The following is a 22,044-nucleotide window of genomic DNA, read 5'->3' as shown; positions in this document are numbered from 1 at the left end:
ATTGGCGCAATGCGCGCAACGTTTGCGTTAATGAACACTCATTTTGATAATAAAGTTTTATCATTTGAACGTGCTGTTCAATCGTGTAACTTGCCATGATGATTTGGCATAAACAACTGAATAATAAACAAAAGATTTGACAGATGTCTGCCACAGGGCGCCAAAATCGACCCGCGCCAATTGATAAACCCTTTATTAGAATTTTTTTCATGTGACAATTTGCTACTTTGGTGTTTGAGTTTGTTTAGTGAAATGCTTAAAACGCAAAAAAAATGTACCGCAATTGATTTAAACATTATTTAACCCTATCCTTCCAAGTTGGAGCATAGCGGCAATTTAGGATAAGTTAAACGGGCGGCCAATTGGAGGGAAACAAAAATAAAATTTATCCTTTGTGAAACCATTGCAAAGAAAATAAAGAGAGGAGGAAGAATGAGACAGAGTGTAAAGGAGAGACGTGGGCGAGTGGGTTGTGGATGACGACCGAACGATGACTGGATTACGATTGTGTTAAATGCTTTATGCTACTAATGAAGTTCCTCAGGTGGCTGATATCAAAGCGCAGCAAAGAAGTGATAGTCAAGATGCCTTAATCTTAGACCCGCGAAAGCAGGATAGCTACTGAGAAGGCGCTGAGATAACTCCCTGTCATGCTCATTACAGCTGCTAAGTCTCATATTTTGCACACCTCGAGGACAATGTTGTAAGCGTACCCACAAAATACGAAAGTATAGGCTTTGTTGACCTTAGAAGATCCCTCGAACCCCTCCGATGCACCCAAGCCCAGAAGGATCACTCGACTTTGCAAGTTTATGCACAAGTGTATGGCGGAAATTTAATCATTCAATTTTGTTTTTGAATAACTTTTTTAATAAATAAAAATATGCTTTTGAGTGATGAAAATCTTTAATTTGACGCGCTCCACTGCTCGTCTGTTTGCATACTGCAGCTATTTAGTTTTCAAATGCCAATTTATGATTGTCGTACGACAGCATTTACAAAAATAAAAAAATCTTCCGATGGGGTGATTAATTTTGCGCCAAATTGTACTTGCCCGGCGCTGGCTAACTTCACGCATCATAAATGAACATAAAAGACATTTTTTTTTAAGTTTTCCTGAAAGTTTATTTGAGACGAACTTTTCACCCAACCTTACATTATAAATATTTAGAGATTTTAAATGAATAAACACAAATTTTAACAGGTCAACAAAATTTACCTGACCACAGTTGGCATGTAATGGTTACCCCACTGTGCCTTGTAGTGCCGGTAATTGAAACGAAAAAACGCGGCTGAGTGTTTGACTTTGTGCTGCATCGAAGTGCAGTGGCAATGGGTGTGTGTGTGAGTGTCGTCTTGCGTATCGTAATTTAAGCGTTTACCTTTTTCACCTTTTTTACCACTCGTAAAAAGTTGCGCTCAATTGAGTGTTACGAAAAGTACACACATACATACACATACCTGCACACTTTCCCATTTTAAAAACTTACTGCAGGAACTTTTTCGATATTGACGCATGGAATTTTCGCTTAACTTCAGCTGTTTCTCACCCCCGCATAGTATTACAGAACTTACCCACACGCACACACATACACACACAGATAATAATAGCATTGACAACCAATAAATCTTGGAGAATGGGCATAAAGTAACGGAAAATAAAATGCGCATCTCTTACAATGTTTTTCGAAAGGCACTTCTATGAGTTTCTGCTGAGGCATCGAAGAGTCACAAAGTTGTCAGCAACATTCTGCCGTCCAAGCAACACTGAATTGTGATGACCTTTTTCCTTCTCTTCCTTCTAACATTTTAACAAAAGATTCGTATACCCACACATACTTGATCTACGCACTACTCCCGCCCGATTTATTACCAAAATTTGTCAACAACTCTGGTGAAGCAAAATAACTCTGACTGAAAATCGTTACGATGGCGAATTGCTTCTATTATTGGGCCATCACTCAATTGCCGATGTTCTTTGCCTCGCTCGGTTGTAGAATGCGGCATCTGATTGGATTGATCGATTGGCTTATCGTGGGTGGGTGAGTGATTATTGCATATGAAATGACCTTTGGTCACTTTAGTGCCGACTTAGGTATGGAAAAATGTGAGCCCGGTTTTTATGACCGTAGCTGCTTTGGCGGCCGCTGTAGCCGAATGGGTTGCTGAGTGCCCAGGTTAGAATCTCCGTGCATGAAACACGAAATGATAGCAAAAGTTTTTCCTAATGGCGGTTCTATCAATGATGGTCCGACCATTACCTTGTCGTAGCTGTGGCAGTAGTCGGAGTAACCTTTAAATATTTTTCTTTCTGGTCCCACGAGTGTCGGAAAAGAGATGTCTGCCTGCACAGAGGTTCATGTGCACAGGTAAGATCAAAAAGAACCGGAGGTCGCCAGGTAGACGGAGCACTCCGTTTGCGGTTGGGCTATTTTTAATCTGGGTCCTCAGCCAGACTGAACTTCAGATCGTATTACACCTTCTTCCAACCCAGAGCTTTTTCAAGGAGTAAGCCCCTCCATTTTAGGGGGTTGGCAGAACTGGGTCATCGTTCAAAAATGCACCCCGGACTATAAGAATAGAATGCACTCGCCCAATACTGGAATGCACTTAATTGACCCATCCACTAATAAGGTCTGATTAATGAAACGACTAAGCCTCTGCACCACGACAAGTTCCCACCTTCCTTTTTGTAAGCATCACAATTTTCTTAAGCTTTGTATATTTTATATAAATTTTATTGCTTACCGTGGCAGAAGTAGGTTTTAAATTTAAAATTTCTCCCTAACCACTGAGTATACAGCGGGGAGAGGCCAACGTCAACTTCATTATTCACGCTCACGCGTTATCATGGATATTGACGTAGCTGCTCAAACCAAAGATTGTTTGAGACTCTACAAATTTCTGTGAGGTCTTTAAGAGGCCATTTTCTCCAATTTTGACTACAAACTGTAGTCCAACGGATTCAGATCTGGACTTCTAGACGGCCAATCTTCTGTGGCTATGAACCCAGTAATATCGTTTTTTAGTCACTGCTAGGTTGTTTTTGCGTTATGGGCTGGAGAGGAATCTTTCTAGAAGATCTAGCGCTTTCTATTGAAGAAATTACAGCTCAACTGCTTCATCACTCTTTCTAAGATATCTATTTGAAACACTTTTGCCCGGTCATAGCCCCTTTTTCGCCGAAATGAAGAGATGTAACGCCTTTACGAGACAGTCCCCACCAAACCATGCCACGCTGAACCCTTGGAACAACATTTTTTACGTCTTTATAAGTTTTAGCATAGATTTTGTATTTTGCTATTGAAAACTTCTTCAACAGTGAAAATTTTCTCATCTGTGAAAAGAATATTCTGCCACCGCAGAAGCTGTTAACCACTGTCCAGTCTAATTTTCTTCAAGCGTGTTGTCAAAAGCTGACCAGTTGAGCGACGGAAGGCTTTCATGTGGAGATCATCTCTAATTAGTCTTGACAGGGGATCTGGTCGATACATTCCAATCCCTGTACATGATTTTCTGCTTTTTGAGGCGATTTCTGCGAATTCTTTCTCGAATGACTTTCATGACCGCCCTGGTTCGAACAACGCTAGGACGACCACTTCTTTTTCTGTCTGTCATTTCAGACGTTTGGGAAAAACGATTGATCGGATGGTAAACAAACATTCTCGATACATTAAGTTTTTTCAGCAATTCGTAAATCTCACTTGCACCTTTACCACACTTTTGTAATGCAATCACTTCTATGCGATTCCGCTTAGCTCCACACTCCATTGTTAACAAACAAAACTTGCCACGAAACTGAGTACAATTTATGACTAGACAATGCATATGAACAAAAGCAAAATTGTCGCAGCATTCATGGCCGGACTAAGTAAAGGGTTTTCCAGTAAGAGGTGTTATTCCCGTAAAATATCAATGGTTTCGTTGCTTATGTGGCACGCAGCGCCATTTTATGGAAAATAAACGTTGTCCAGATCAATACCACCAAATTCCGGCCATAAAGCATCGTTAATCATCTCTCGATAGCGCAATCCATTTACCGTAACTGTTGCTCTAGCTTCATTTTCGAAAAAGTAAGGTCCAATGACCCCACCGCACCATAAACCGCACCAAACAGTCACACGTTGAGGATATAGAGGCTTTTCAACAATAATTCTTGGATTTTCTGAGCTCCAGAACCGACAATTTTTCTTGTTGACGAAGCCGCCGAGGTGGAAATGGGACTCATCACTCCAGATGATTTTTCGATGGAGTTTCGAATAATTTTCATGCATTTCAACGACCCAATCAGCAAAGACACGACGTTGTTGATGATCGACCGGCTTGTGTTCTTGTGTTAACTGGACTCTATAAGCCTTAAGACGCAAATATTGATGCAAAATACGGCGTAATGACGTTTGTGGAATGACTAATTCCAAAGAACGACGAGGAATGGACAAACCTGGGTTTTCTTCAACACTTTCGGCTACAACAGATATATTTTCGGCTGTTCTTGAGCGACGTTCACGGGTTTATTCTTCACATCACTAACTTGTCCCAACAGCTCGAATTTTTTCACCAATTTCTGTATTGCGGTCCGACAAGGTGCTTCACGATGACCCAAAAATGTTCGAGTTTTACGAACCATCTCTGCCTAGTCGCATCTAATTTCAATGCGTTGTTTAAGCCTGTATCATTCCATTTTTATTAATGGCGTAGTTTTCACGATACACGCTTAAACAACGCATTGAAATTAGATGCGATTAGGCAGAGATGGTTCCCAGTACACTAAAAAGGTGATAAGAGAGTATGCGATAATTATCGTGGTATCTTACTGCTTAACACGGCCTACACGCTCTTTACAAATGTTCTCTATGAACGAATCAACGGATATGCTGAAAGAATAATTGAAGACTACCAATGCGGATTTTGTAGAGGCAAGTCTACAATCGACCAATGTTTCATTCTTAGCCAAATGTTTGAAAAACACTATGAAACGGGCTAGATGTTCACTGCCTGTTCATTGATTTCAAACAAGCCTTCGACAGTGTTAAAAGAGATAGGATACAGCACATATTGCGTATTCTTGGAATACCTGCCAAGCTAATAAGGCTCGTTAGCGCAACGCTCACACATACACAAGCAAAAGTGATCATTCAAGGGAAGCTCACAGAGTCGTTCCCTATTGAAACAGGTGTAAAACAAGGTGATGCCTTATCAACAGTCATATTCAATTTGATGCTGCACTTTGTCGTAAGGGAAGTCAACAAAGGTGGTACCTTGATAACTAAAGCAACCCAAATATGTGCTTATGCAGATGACATCGCTATTCTCTCAAGAAATAGGAATGACTTAAAAGAAATTTTCTTAAAAATTAACAAAATTACGAACGATATTGGCCTTTTTGTAAACGAGGGCAAAACCAAATATCTGTTGAAATAGAGGCGGCCTGCACAGATACCAAATTTCCACTTTCGAAGCAGTGCAGCATTTTAAGTACCTAGGAGTTATGTTCGCATGTACAGTGATTCAATTTGCGGCGTTAGGGATCACATCAACACCGCCAACAAAGCGTATTACGCCCACCTTAACTTGTTCAAGTCCCGACTTTTGTCTAAAGCTACAAAGTTCACTATGTACAAGACGCTTATTCGACCAATCCTAACATACCTTTTGTGAGGTATGGACTCTTAACATCAACCTTAATTGTGCTCAGATTGCTCGCATGGAAAGAAAAATGTTAAGAAAGATCTTTGGCCCAATAAGAATGGATGATGGTACCTATAGAATCCGATTGAACTCTGAACTGAACGATCTAACTCAGAACGAGACAGCTGTGCGTTTAGTTAAAGCGTGACATCTACCGAAATAGAGGGCTATTCAAACTAACACCTGTTATTGGAAAACCCTTTACATGTGTGTAGTTAAGCCTATGTTAGATCATGGGAAACGTTGCATCCACATAATCGCTTATTGTGACCAGAACTAAAAAACACACCCATCCGTCAGTCAACTCAGTTCTGAACTCAATTGATACTTCATTTACATACATCCTGCCGTTGATTGTTGCCCATTTAAATGTTATGAAATTTATTTGCGAATTCATTGAAAGGACGCATAACGACCTAATCGGACGCAATTAAACACTGCCTCGATAATTGCCAGTGTACGGGCATACTGCACGCTACATAAATATAAGCACACATTCATAGGTACGTGCATACATATATGCATCCACACTACATACACATACATTTCACAAAAGCTAGCAATAATAGACACAGAAACAATCAGTGCTGTGGCCAGTAACTGACAGATATTGGTGGCACCATGGCGATGCATAATTGGAGGCGCATTAACTCATTTGCATACAAACAGGAATACAATCAATGAAGTTCTGTGTTTGCTTGCGTAAATATTGATATGGAAAACAGTCAGTGATTTCTCTCTCCGGCACGCGCATATACGTTTGTGTGTGTGTGTGTGCGTATGATGACTTCCATAGTGTGACATATTTTGCATAACCCATTATCGAATGCGTGCTAACAGAATGCATATCAACTTGCGTATGTGGTAAAACCCCTACAGTTGAAATTACTAGCATTGAAGTAACTCAAAATTAGTTTGTTTGTAGCTGAGGCAGTTCGTTTTTTATCTCTTTTCAAGATTAAGAACTCTGATATTCTGAATGTCCTACGGAATATTAATTGTCAGGCCATTTAAGGAACTAGTAAGCTCATCCATCAGTTTTATAACAGTTAATGGCCCAGTAAGCCCCTGCATCGATGTCATACCCGTCTGTGAACTGGCTCATAATGGACAAAAAATATACGAGTCCAATTTGGAGCGACATTCGCCAGTTTTGGGTGAGTTAAGAAAGCAGATTAAATTAAATTAATAAATAAATAAAAAATATTTGGTGGTATTTTGGTAATGGTAATGGTTGTACGGCTTAGGCTAAGGCCTTTATGCACTGCGATCAGATTGATCTATTGTGCGCCCCTAATTTTTAATTAACTATAACTATTTAGTGTACTGTGGAATCGCTCCACCTCCTTTTTCTTCCTTAATTTTTTTTCGCTTAATTGGCGCGATAACCGCTTACGCGATTTTGGCCGAGTTTAACAAAGCGCGCAAGTCGTTTCTCTCTCGTGCTAACCGGCGCCAATTGGACACACCAAATGAAGCCAAGCTCTTCTCCACCTGATCTTTCCAACGCAGAGGAGGCCTTCCTCTTCCCCTACTACCACCAGCTGGTACCGCATCGAATACTTTCAGAGCCGGAGCGTTTGTATCCATTCGGACGACATGACCCAGTCAACATAGCCGCTGGATCTTTATTCGCTGCGCTATGTCTATGTCGTCGTAAAGCTCATACAGCTCATCGTTCCATCGCCTGAAAGGTCCAAAAACCTTCCATCTCCTTAGGAGGGAGCAATTGTAGGTCTTCCTCTCTAGTAGGTACGAACCCAGGATACTGTGTCTCCTTTGGTCTATTGCCTCACAATTGGTGATTAAGTGTATGGAATGGTCTAGTATTGTACTCAATGATTTTGGGGGTTTTAGTCCAAATGGGTGACCTGATCCCCAAATTTGTTGCACACACTTGTAGACAAGAGTTCAAACTTTGATTTAAAACACAAAAGTGTGCATTAATTCATTGAAAAACTCGATTTGAAAAATGCATTTTTTTGTATATTTTGGAAATAAGCTTACAATAATCACACACATTCGGCCTTAGAACAGCCAGTTATTAAGTAAAGTTGTATGTTTCCATAAAATCTGTTATTGGTTTCACCTACTCCTATTACTTTGGTTTAAACGCAAATGCATAGGAAATGCAAATGAACTGATGGAGTTGAGTTGTCAAACTCTGAAATATGATATACACAAAGAATAAGAGATGAAAGAGAACAAGTGAAAGTACAATACGCACAAATGATATTTTTTTATGCTTGTACCCTTTTTAGGTGTTTGGCCAAGCTCCTCCTCCTATTTGTTGCGTGCGTCTTGATGTTGTTCCACAAATGGATAGAATTTCCATTTCCAAGAGGGTTTTATTGACAGCTCAGGCGTGACTACTGTCAAACTAAATATTTACATAATTTTTTTCGGTATTTATTGACATTTCATCAGGGAAAGATTTACGCCTCAACAATGTTTACAAATAGTAAAATTGTATTTTTTGGTTTAATGGCTACGTCAATAAGCAAAGTTGCTATATGTGGGCTGAAAGGAACTCGAAGCCATTCAACAACAGTCATTACATCCATTGAAAACAATCGTTTGCTGCGGCCTATGGGCTAAAGGAATCATATTTCTTCAAAGGCGAGGCTGGCGCCAATGTAATAGTGAACGGCGCACGCTATCGCGCTGTGTTTAACGGCTTTTTGATGCCGGTAATTGAAGGCCGTGGTCTCCACAACATTTGGGTTCAGGTTCCAACAAGACGACGCTACTTGACATACAACCCGTGAAACAATGGACTTATCTCTCGCCTCGGACCAGTGGATTGGCCACTAAATGATCTTGTGATATCACATCTTTGGACTTTTATTTGTGGAGGTATTTAAAGTCTAAATGCTTTATGTAGAAAGTTGCTTTGATTGAGGCATTAGAAGCCAACATTACTAAATTTATTCACAAGATACCGAGTCCTAAAGTGAGTCATTCAAAACTGGTATTTACGGATGGCCGAATTATGGCGCAGTCGCGGGCAAGATTCGAAGAGTATTATTTCATGAATCGTTACTTACAAGAACAATAAAGATTGGCATCAACAAATCAATTTGAATTATCGTTGTTTTATTTCACTTTAAAATCCGAACAATCCGATAAATAAATATCAAATGGATTTTAAGTACAATACATTTTGTAGGAGAGTTTAATATGTATGTGCTTTAGAGAATGAAAATGCGTTTACCGCCACTATAAAGTGGCCTGCGAACTTGAAGGTTAGTTGAAAAAATTGCGCTTAGTATGATTTTATTTCTAAAAAGGAGTGATTTGGAAGTTTCATTTATTCTAAAACTAAATATTCTTCAAACAAATAAATAAAGTTCAAGTTTTTGTATCCATTTATTTATTGCAATCTATTTAATAACATGTAACAATATTTATACTTAAAAGTAAAATACTCTACGAGACATGCATGGAAAGCAGCCAGTGGTGCAATCTTTCCTCAAGTTTTGCTTTTTATCATATGAGATCTATGGTTGATTTCCTCTTCAACCTATTAAAGAAAATGGGATTGGTGGTAATTTTTATAATTCATGGGTTTGGGGGCGATTGAAGTCTTATATTGTCTGATGAGGTATGCTTTTGGATTTCTTCAGCTTTGTCGGAACTTTGAGATCACGGTAAATTTGGGCATTTCTGAAATGGTATGGCGCATTTGCGATCATCCTGAGAGTTTTCGTGCCGTGCCCTAGAGTTGTATGCCATATGTCCATACTGGTTTTAGGATAGCTGAGTACAGTGAGAGTTTATTTTCGAGGAATACATGGGAATCGCGATTTAACAGCCAATAAAGATTCCAAATTTGATACTTAGTGTCTTGCGTTTAGTAAAAATATGTGTTTTCCTGGTGAGCTTGCAGTCGAGATGCATTCCGAGATACTTGGTAACATTACTTTGGGGTATGTGTGTCTCATTGAGTCTAACGGGTGAGCAAGTATTTCGCCGGAGTGTAAAGATAACTTGAAATGGTTTTGTTTCATTTGATATTGTTTTCCAGTCTTTGAGCCATTGAGTTATTTCATTAAGTTCTTTTTGGAGTTCAAGAGAAACCACATCAGGGAACGAGTAAAGCGGTGTCAGCTGCAAAAGTTCCGACGATAGTTTCCTCAGTAACTGGTAGATCGCGAGTGTAAAGCATATATAAGATGATACCCATAATACTGCCGTACCCCAAGGCTAGCTAAACTTTGGAAGAGCTGAGATTGGTCTTCATTTTGCTTTACAAAAATGTACCGATTTTTTAGGTAGCATTTGATAAAGATATAGTAATTTGTGGATAGAGTAGCCTTTATTTTACAAAGTAAGCCGTCATACCAGACACCGTCGAAGGCTTGAGATATGTCGAGAAATGCAGCTGTGCAATACTTCTTTTGTTCAAATGCTTTGTGAAAATTATTTACTAGTACTTGTTCGATGGTACCTTGTGTCTTTCTGAAGCCGAATTGGTGATTTGGGGTTAGTTTTTGGTGCGTCGATAAGATTTTACTTTTTCGACGCCTTTTCCGGGTTTATGATCATTGTGATTTGTGCAACCTTCCATTGGACAAGAACAAAACCAGTTAGTATTGAGGCCTCTATATATGTGCAAGGAGAGATATTCCTTCTGCTGGGAGTTGCTTGAGTACTTATCCAGTGATGAGACCTTGTCAGAGCCCTTCTTAGTTTTAAGCTTTTGTATCGCTACTTTCACTTCGTTTTTTCAACATTTTTGTTATTGCCAGGGTGTATTTAACACTTTGAGCAGTACTTAGCGAGGGTTCGATATCAGGGGGGTAAAAACTCAGGATAGGTTCAAGTTTAAGAAAAGAAAACTAGTATAACAGAAGAATACTTGTTTTGCAACCAGTTATAGTTGGCCAATTTGTAATTGGTACAAATCGAGTCACTTCCGAACTAGTATGATTTCTTCTATCAAATACCAGTTCATGAAATTAAATTTTTGCGTAGTTTGGCTCTTTCTAACTTTTTAAACTGCAGGGTACGTATTTGGCTTCTGTACTGCCTGCACTGACGGTGCTATCAAACTGAAGTGTTTGCGCATTTGTTATTGTTCGTGTGCCATACAAGTAATTTAATAACCGCAACTACATGCAGTACCACATACATACGTACTTACACCCATACACATGCGCATACAAGTGTGCGTTTATAAATGATGCAATATATTTTGTGGTAATTATCCATTGAGTGTTGTTGGTCAATCGCTGCATTGAAATGCTGACATTGTTGCTGCAGCTGCTGCTCCTCCTTCTGCTGTTGACCTTCGAGAGGTGTTGACGAAGTGGTGTTGACGGCTTTGACAGCTGCTGTTGGGCGCAATTGAAATGTGTCACACAAGTGTTATATTTGGTGATTGGTGGCAAATAGTTTATCACACGCCTCCGCTCTGACCTACTTTGTGTCTACATTGCAGGCAGTTTTAAGAGCCAATAAATAGCTGTACACAATGTAACTATGATTTATATTCGGAAGCGGAATTGAGTTTTCGTTCACTACATGCGCATAATAATTTGTAGTTATAATGCGTGTGCGTGGGTTGGTAGGGAAGTAGGTGCGAGGGTTTGCTTTTATGGCAGTGGAATGGTGACCTAATGGTGGACTTGTTTTTATTATGGATTCTATTTAAATTTGTGGTCATTTTGTGAGTAATAGCTCTTTTACCACGTAATTTAATTTTCGATTACATAAATAGAGCTGAATAAATAGAAGTTAATTGGACTAAAAATGGCGATAAGTAATGTTTGAACAATCTAAGAAATCCACATTTGGCTGCAGTCATATTCTAAAATTAGTTTTGCTAGGAAACTCATTCGTTTAAGAACCCAATCGGTATCTGATTCAGCTCAAAACCTGCAACATAAAAAGGATATCTGAGAAAAAGATAGGAAAAGCAAAGTATGGCATACAACCACGGCAAATATTTGAAGGACTATGGATTAAGGTCATGCACTTTAGATGCTCTTCCTCTTAATGGAAAAGGTGCATGTTGCTGTTGTTGTTGTTGTTATTGTAGCAGTAATAGAAGCCCCGTCAGTGTAGGGTATATCACCGGTCGTCTTCGTCTGGCTCATCTAAAGGTAGGCGCAGGAAACTAGCTGTTTCGACAGGTTGGGTCCAGAGGGAGAGGGGTGTTAGATCAGTAGGTTTAATGGTTCATGTGAAAGGGTGGTGAGTGTCGTGTGGGATACCTTCACATGGATAGGTAGGAGCTTAACCTGCTACAATATCCAGAACGCAATTGTACCAGTGTTACGCGGGTCTCACGGGGAAGCTGGAGTTCTTCATCTGCAATAGGTGCAATAGATTGCATCATTCGGTGGACGGGAGCTTTAGAAGGTGGTCACGGTCTCCCGGTGAATGTCGTTTAATGTCTGTGTAAACACTGTCTAGTCCAGTAGATGTCTGTTAGTTTTGTCCTGGATCTCGTCGGCGAAGTTTAAAAGGTGTCTCCTGACGTGCCTGGGAGGCGGCTCTGGCTCAAGCAGGTGTCTGTAGGGGTGCTTGCTGAGCAGTTTGTTGTGCTCCATTACAGGGAGCATCTGTGCCTTATTGTGAAGGTGTTGAATAGGGGGCATCAAAAAGCAACCGGTCGCTGTCCGAATGGCATGTCTGAAGCTTTATCCACTGCGTGTCACTGATTCCAAGCGACCAGACAGGTGCAGCATAGTTTAGAACCGGCCGGCCAATTGCCTTAAATGTCGATAGCAACAATTCCTTGTCTTTGCCCCAAGTGCTGCCGGTATACGATTTGAGGACCTTGTTGCGGTTTTAGACTTTAGTGGTTGTGTGCGCAGAGAAGGAGAGCAAACTCTCGAAGGTTACACCCAAAATTTTGACCTCCTTTGTCCAGGTGGTAAGGAAGGTCGCCGCGGACTTAGTAGGGGAAAGTTAGGGACTCCTCGCAGTGAAAAAGCGAGAATGGTCGGTGAGGTAGTTGCTCACTTTGGAGCACAAGCCATCGATGTCATTGCCCGACGCCATTATCGTGCAGTCGTTAGAGTATACGACCAGGGAGACTCCCTCTGGTGGCTGGGGGAGTTTTGAGATATATAAGTTGAATAGCAAGGGCGAAAGGACACCACCCTGCTATACAGCTTGCTTGATCTTCCTCTGTTTTGATGTTTGGCCTCGAAAAATCACTGACGAATGACGACCGCTCAGATAATTTGCGGACCACTTTTTCAGATCTGGCGGGAGTGTCGGCTGATAAATATCATCTAGTAGCGTGGAATGGCTGACAGTGTCGAAAGCCTTCTTCAGGTCCAACGCTACTAGGAGGGGTGGTTTTGGTTAAGCCCGCTGTGGTTTGTGAAGAGTGGCAGTAGGAGGGCTTCAAGTGTCTTCACTACTGGGAAAAGGAGAGTTATCGGCCGATAAGATTCCCCTTGGTTGGCGGGTTTCCCAGGTTTCAGTAGTGGGACCACACTCCCTGCTTTCACTTGTCACGAAAAGGTGCATCTAGTCTACTGGTTCAAGAGAAAACGCCAATACTTTTACGAGCAACCAAACAAATTCGATAGATGTAGGAAAGATAGGAGAAGTGGGAGATAGACTTCGCAGGGAAATGTTTTTGTTCACACCGTTCAACTTAACACTCATCACCATCCGCATCAAAACGAGGAGCTTCCATTAAGCTTAAATTTATTTAAGGTTCAAATTGGAAGCAGCTGATTAAATACTGATTTGTGTTATATTCTTTAAGGAGATAAATAACTATTAATTAGGTAATCAGGCAAATTAATTGGAAACGTGATAAAAATAAGCCTTCAACCAAAGAAAATCCCTTAATCCTTTATCACATCGGAAGACGTATGTATTTATGATGTATGATATGTATAATTGAAAGGATAAGAGGTATTAAGACGGTTTTGAAGCTTAGAAAATGTGGTTTTATAACATTTCAACGCTAAGAAATACACGATTAATGAGGCACCAGGAAAATATTATAAATTATTCAGCTCAGACTGTAGGGCGGCCGAATCACTAGAATTTCATTTTTCAGCGTACACTTTTAGGTCATCAGCATAAAGAAAAAAATTAGCAAAGGAAAAACACGCACAGATGTAATTAATAAACAAAACGAACAACAAAAGATCCTAAAATTCTACCCTGAGGTACAGCAGAGGTGGCCATGAACTGTTTTGAAACTCCATCGATAAATACAGTACTGCATCTCATTATTAAATAGGATCGAATTTAATCAAGAGAAGTCGAATGAAAACCGAGACATTCCCATTCAGTTACTAAAATCGGATGGGAGATTTTATCGAAGGCATTAGGGTGGTCCGTGTATATCCCGTCAAGTTGGTATCCATTCTGGAAGCCTGAGTGGCAATCTTCAGAAAAACTTATAAGTTAGATAATGTAGATCTTGCAACTGCAAAACCATGTTGTCTAGGTCTAATCAGACGCTTTACACTAAAATATAACTTGTCTTTGACAAGACTTTCGTAGAGCTTAGAGTTCGAGAGATGTCGCAATTGGTCTGTAATTCGCTATACCGTTCATGTTGCCGCTTTGGTGAATTGGAGTGACTGCAGTCAGCTTCTGATCATCGAGAAATACCCCCTCAGCCAAAAATTGATTAAAAATTAGTTTAAGACGTTGCACCATAAAGCGACAATTTTTAAGCAGTGCTACAGAAAGACCGTGAAGAAGTACTGAAAGAACAAGTGAACCGCATTCAACTGTAGAATAAAATTTCCTCCAAAAGTTTTTGCGAATGGCTACGAAATATCGCCAACTGTGAGGCATTAAGCCACAGGAGACACAGAATCCAGGGCTCGTACCTACTAGAGTACGAAGACGTACAATTGCTCCCTCCTAAGGAGCTGGTTCGATTCCTCGGTACGCTAAATAATTATAATTAAGTAATTAGGGGCGCACAATAGATCAATCTGGTCACAGTGCATAAAGGCCTTAACCTAACCCGTACAACCATTACCATCTTCATCAGCCACGAAGTTAGATGAAAAGAAATCGGCAAATAAATTCGCTGTATCACTGACAGAGGAATCAGTAACGTCTATATAAAAAACAGTATTAGGAATGCAACAAGGCTTTTTAATCTATTTAATATATTGCCAAAAATTGTCGGATTACTTTCTACGTTAAGCTCAAATTTGTGAATGCATTCTTTATACACAGACTTATTTAAAGAACGAAACTTATTCCCAGGGCCGTGGAGAGAGTATTCGGGCCCCGGGGGAAACTTGCCGGCCCCTTCAAATTATGTCTAATTCATATAATTCGAATTACTCTCGAGTCCGGACCCCTCTGAAAACTCCGGCCCGGGCCTGCTTATTCCTGTGGAAGATAAATAAATCATAAAAGCGGACTTCTTTAGTTTACTTGAACTTCTTAAAGAACTTATTTCACAAATTTTTATGATGTTTGAGTTCTTTTGTACACCAAGGAATCTTATAATTTACCTTCTTGATAGGTAAGCATCGAGAGAGAGTAGTGACATAAAATGATGGAAATTTTTTATTGCCACAGATGGATCAGAGGCAGTCGAAAGACATTCAGAGTCTATCAAATTCGCATTATTCGCAATAGATTTTTCTTCGCTCTCTTCAGTTTTTAACCCGTTCTTACTAAAACCCTAAAGTTCGAGAAACGGCTAAAATGCCCTCCGGAACATTCAGATATTGTGCATTTTGAGGCACCCTGTGTATGCGCTTTGAATACAACTGCATATAGCATAAAAAAACATCCAGAAGATTTATTATTTATATGTGTCATTGGCGCTCATACCCTTTTTGGGTATTTGGCCGAGCTCCTCTTCCTATTTGCGGTGTGCGTCTTGATGTTGTTCCTCAAATGGAGGTGTCCAAAGTCGACTTTGAATGGCAGATATTTTTTAAGCGTAGCCCTTTCATGGCAGAAATACAGGATTGCCATTACCTGCCGAGGGGCGACAGCTAGACTTTTCTATCATTTGTCTCATGCACGGAGAATCGAACTAACACACTTCCGAATGATAGTCATGCACCAACCAATTCGGCTACGCCGTCTTTATTATGCATATTAAAAATATTATGAAAAATACTAAAATGATAAAAAAAATTGTGAAAAATTATAATGTATAAATATAAATTGTCAATATAATTTTGTCTCGTTTAACTGTTGTAGCGCCCAAGCAATCTCGTAGCCATTTTTAATAATTTTTTGTTGTACTCGTATACCCAAAATTTGTTTACAACTTTGATTAAAAGCGTGATATTTTTATGAAAATTACAAGAAAAAAAATCTTCCTTTCATTGTTTCATTTGCTTACAGTTTGAAATTTGGATTTGTATGATTTTTGTAGAAAAATGAACTATAATGTCCAAAAACAGAAAAAGAATTTATAAAAATTAAAATTTTTTAAAAATGTGATTAAAAAGTGGGAAATTTTTATGAAAATGAAAAAAAAATATTTCTTTAAGTTGCAAAAAAGTATGATTTTTTTAGGGAAATTAAAATAAAAAAAAGAATTAGAATTAAACATTTTTAAAATTGTGGTTGAAAAGTGTGAAATTTTTATGAAAATAAAAAAATGTTTAAAGGGGTATTCTGGTCTAGAAATTTGAAAAAAATCAAAATTTTTTTGCGTATTTTCAAATTTTAGACCTTCAAAAATGTGCCTTTCAACTGATTTTTCAAAATTCAAATTATTTTCGGAGATACAGCGGATTTTGTGACGTGGCGTCTAAGTCGGCCGAGTGGAACGAATCGCACAATGAACGGCAGATGTTACCGGACGACTTGAGGACTCGTTCTTTCCAGAAAATCTGTTGTATCCCACACAACCTTTATTTATTCTATACATATATATATACTTCATACTTCTAAAATATATAGCTGGAAATATATCGCCGATTAATCCAGAGTGAGTAGTAAATATTAGGACCTAAGTTATTCTATTGGAATTGTTGCTCAAACTTCAAGCGCGATTTTCTCAAAACTACTTTTTTTGAGATGGTCGTCATGATATCTCAAGTTCTACTTGACCGATCGCTTTGAAGTTTGATAAGAATTTTTTATTGTACATCTGTCTATTGCGCCTGCCTCGGATTTTGAAAAATTTAAGTTTAAAGTATTTTTAAAAAAATTTAAAAAGTAAAAACAAGTGGGTAAACAAATTTTTTTTTTTTTTAAGTTGACGCCATTATGTGAATTTTTCTTTTTTTCCTTTGATTTGGCGTAATCCGATAGCGACATCCTAACTAATGAAGAATTTTTTAAATTGTTTGTTTTAGATCACTACAAGGGTTGGAATCTTGTCAACCATGGAGCACCGTTTTTTATGTAGCCTCCGGCCTGTAATTCCACGATTTTTTTATTTATTTTTTTTCTTAAAAATTTTTTTTTCTATACTTTTCCAATTTTAATAAAAACCATAAAAAAGGGATAGTAAAAATGTTTTTCATTGTTTTTTATCTTAGCTTTAAAAATACCTAAAATTAAGGCGTCTAGACCAGATTAATCAATGCGGTTTTTGAGCTTTTTTAATCTTGCACCATAATTCAATGGGCTATAAAACTGTATACCTAAATTCTGATCAAAAAGGGTGAAAAGTAAAAAAAATCTTTTTTATTTTGCATAAAGTTTAAAATTTGGATTTATATATTTGTAGAATTTTTATAGTTCATAATTTTCAAAAACAGCAACAAAAAAAAATATAAAACGTTTTTAAAATGTTGATCAAAAAGAATGAAATTTTTAAGAAAATTGAAATTTTTTTTAAATTGCACAAAGTTTGAAACTTGGATTTATATGATTTGAGTAGGGAAAGGAACTATACTTTCAAAAAAAGAAAAAAAAAAAATTAGAATTAAATGGGAAACAGAGAAATGGTCAAAATTTGGCAATAAGTCCCTGTGCTTTAGCTATTTAACGCAGTGTACACGTATGTCTAAACCAATTTTCATTACGTACAACTATTTTATATAATACTAGCAACCCGCCCAGCTTCGCACGGGTACAAAATATATACCCTATGGCACTCACTGAAAAAATGATTAAAATCGATGCAGTAGTTTTGGCTTATTCATTACTGCCCGTGGTCCGCACGCGTTAAATTTGGAGTAAAACAATTCCCCTTTCTTTATAGCATGAAGATTTCCTGCTATCTTTGGGATATCTAAATTCATACCCTACATTTTTGCATATTAACTTTTTGCATTTTTACATATGTATTTATTTTATTTTTACAACAATTACTATATTACAGAATGTCTTTATATACAACGTTCATAGCCTTCTTGTCATTAGACAATACAAACATGTTTTCTCTAGAGGTTACTCTTGAAAGAGCGACATACAGTTGGCCATGTGAAAAACAGACAACTCTCAAATCTAAGCCTGCAACGTTGAAGGTTTGACCCTGAGATTTATTAATGGTCATTGCAAAAGATGTCTTTACCGGAAATTGTAAGCGTTTAAATTGGAATGGTAGATCCGATGGTATCAGAGGGATTCGGGGAATCAATACATCTTCTCCGGTACCACATCCTGTGAGTATTGTGCACTCTATTATGAAAGTTTTCAGTGATTTTACCAGCAAACGCGTGCCATTGCAAAGTTTAGGTGGACTTAGGTTTCTTAATAAAATAACAGGACAACCTATTTTCAGCTCCATTTTGTGAGGAGGGAGTCCAGACGGGTTCAAAGAATTTAGAAATTCTGTAGGAAATTGAACAGCTTCTTCCAAATCGAGAACAGTATCGACCGAGTAGTATATTTTCGTCGGCGCATCAATCTTTGAAATAATCAAGTTATTTACTTTATCTACTTGTTCGTTAGTTGGTGACAGAATAGCTCTTTCTTTAAACCAAGATATTGTCTTATAACTTATGTTATCAATGTCAGGATAGACATTGTTGACTAACTCTTGGATGTTGTCTATCAAAACACAAAGGTTTTCTAGGTTAATCCTTCCCTCACTTTGTGTTAATTCTCCATTGCCAACTTTTAGCAGCATCTCTGGAAATAGCCTGTTCTCACGTGAAGATGACGAAACCCTCATATTAGTTTTAAGATCTAATTTATTGACATGCGACCAAAGGTGGGATCTTTGTAGCGAAGCATTTATTTCGTCAGCACGTGTTCCTCGAGTCACAACTGGTAGGATTTGACGGAAATCTCCTGAGAACAGAATTGTACATCCACCCATAGGTGCATTTTTGTTGCGCAAATCGCGCATTGTCCTATCCAGTGCTTCCACAGATGTCTTGTTTGACATGGTAGCTTCGTCTCAGACTATTAATGAGCAGTCACGCATCAATTTTCCTGTATTGCTCTGTCTAGAAACACTACAGACGCTGGTATCATCATCGGTGGCGATTTTCAGCGGGTGCTTGATTGTAGAGTGTGTGGTTCGGCCTCTTTCCAAAAGAGTAGCGGCAATGCCGGATGACGCAACAGCTAACGCAATTTTTCCGGTAGATCTCAATTACTAATTACTGATGTAATATCTTGGAAAATATTGTTTTTAATTATATGCTGTAAAGAGCCATATACATAGATCTATATGAAAACAACAATGTATTTAAGGTATTTAATTGGATAAGGATTAATGTTGTACCCATTTGTTGAAATCGCTTCGAAAATAAGCTATTAGTTGTCGTAAAAAGTAAGTAAAATAAACTAAACGCGCTCCGAATCAATAAAAACTATTCAAAAACTGTATTTTAATTATGTGCGATTTACTAATATAGAACGTGAAAATAGAGTTTTATTCCGCTGTAAAACTAATAATTAAAAAAAACGGATGTAGGGTATTTCTACCTGAAACACATATGGTCCAAGAGCGTAGAGGGACATTTTTGCTTCTGCACGTTCATGAAACACATGTGGATTATATACCCCCTGACGCACATATGGCTCAGGAACGTATCAGTGCTTATCAGGCGCACGTTTCCTGAACCATATGTGGCTCAGCAGACAGGGAACGTGTTAATTATGTGCGATTTACTAATATAGAACCTGAAAATAGCGTTTTATTTCGCTGTAAAATTGTATGTACATATAATTACATGGAATTCAGTACATACATAGATACATATGTACATACATACGTCCGAAATGAAATAATGCGAGCGATTCGTAAATACATACATACATACGTCACCATACGATGTAATTCAACATTAATGAGGTGTGGTGAGATTATCGCTTAACGCCTGTTGCTTCATTCGGTTGACAGCGAACAAACACACAAACAGCTTTTTTTGGAAAAAGAGCTGCTTTTGTTTAAACAATTTTGGTTAAATAACAAATATATAAATTTTTTTTTGATGCAGAATGAAAGTAAATATTTCAAAGTTAAACTCTAAGAAAGTTTCATTTTAATTGGTTGATTCGTTTATGATTTATGGCCGTGAAAACAAAAAAATTATGTTTTTTTGCCACATTTTGACCGATTGCCACGCCCCCTTTATATATTTCTTCACATTATATAGATATAAACCTTCCTCTTCAATCAATCTATCTTAAAAAAAAAAACCGCATCAAAATCCGTTGCGTAGTTTTAAAGATTTAAGCGTATACCGGGACATAGGGACAGAAAAAGCGACTTTGTTTTATAATATGTAGTGATTAGATAAATATTGTCGCATATTAATTCGAGGAAAAAAATATTAAAATTCGCTGAACATCAGTGCTGTTAATGACATTATTTAAATTGGATTAATGGAAATAAAAGTAAGCCGAAATTCAATGGAATTCAAAATGGAATAAAGCCGTTATGTAAACTTTCGAAAATCGTGCATAAATATTAGAAATATTAGACAACATGTATACAGCATTGGTGATTGATCTAGTGATGCAGCTGCCTGCTTGTATAAATAATTCCTCTGCAACCAGAGTTACAGGCAAGTAAGAGAAGAAGTACAGTGGGTGGCTGCTCGAGAGCGATTTTTGTCACTGATTCGCTTCACGTATATATTTGAACATAACTCGAAAAGTTATGGGACTCATGCATCGAAGCCAGAAGCAAAATTGATAAAAAGATAAAGACCAATGGCGGTGTAAATTTCTACTTTTAAGTGCCCATTCTAACACTTCCATGCCTAGCGAGATTTTTTTTAACCATTTTGAAGGACTTTGTGCTGCTCTCCTCATTTTCCCTCATTCCCTTCTCGTTTCAGCAAGAAACCCTCTAATCCTTTACTACATTCTATTATTACTCCGACAACAGTTGGCACTCAGGCGCGAAATCAAAAAAGGTGGGGGCAAAAAACAATAACATGGTTCGTTGGCGGCTGTTGCTTTGTAGGGGCATGTCCATGTCGGAGCAAATGTTGCATGTGGTAAACGCAATATGGCCATTAGCGGTCAAGTTTTGAGAAATAACAGCTACATAGAAGCATGCAGGCATACATTCATACATATGTGAATCTGCTCCAAGGTGGTGTGTGTGTATGTATGAAGGTCTTACGAGCCGTGTAGCAGAAGGTGCGTAGCGTTAACTGCGTCAGGGGTGTGATCTTAAGCGATTTTGCACAGTGTTGAAAGTGCCCAAAGTGTTGGCGCACTACAATGTATGAACATTAGGGTGCATCACACTCCATACATTAGGGGCATTATTCCATTACCCATTGTTGCGAATTTTCTTACGATAAACTTCAATTCAATCTCTTACAATAACTTTCTGAGTTCGACTACTACCTATATTGTTGAATAAAATACAAAAACGAATGGCAACACACCTGCCTTACTTTATTTTCAACACTTACTCCTAAATCAACACGTTTAGCTTAAGACTGAATTACTCTATCAACTTTTATTCGCTCACAAGTTTAATTTCCAACCGAATACATGGGCATATACCTCGGCTTATATATATTATAATATGTACGTGTGCCTAATAACTATCGTAATCTCTAATTTTGGCAACTCGTATCTTCTGGCGAGTTCTGTTGTAGCAGCAGCTTACTTGTCACCTGTCGTCTCCGTCTAATTCATCTAGCGATAGATCCAGAAAGCGTTCAATGCTTCGTATCTGCTGTCGCCATCAAGGCTAGTTCATGTTTTTGTTTTGGCCTCTCGTTCGCTATTGTTGCCAGTCGGTTCGCGAAACTTCACGGCTGTAACAAAATTTTAAAATTTCCATCAAAATATTTAAGAAACATATTAAGATTTTCATGAGCTGGAAGACAACTTCAGCATTTAAGTTGCTCATAAATAAAATTTTGATAAAAATTTGTGTGAAAGTTAAATTTTGCTTTATAGGTTAGTGGTTGTAATATGAACTATCTTTTTATAAAAAAAATAATTGAAATTATTAAATAAACAAATAAGTAGTCCAAACACATCCATATATGGTGTATTCTTTATTTT

Source organism: Anastrepha ludens, chromosome 2, assembly GCF_028408465.1.
Source record: "Anastrepha ludens isolate Willacy chromosome 2, idAnaLude1.1, whole genome shotgun sequence".
Classification (NCBI taxonomy): Eukaryota; Metazoa; Arthropoda; class Insecta; order Diptera; family Tephritidae; genus Anastrepha; species Anastrepha ludens.
Note: the sequence above shows the minus strand (reverse complement) of the source record.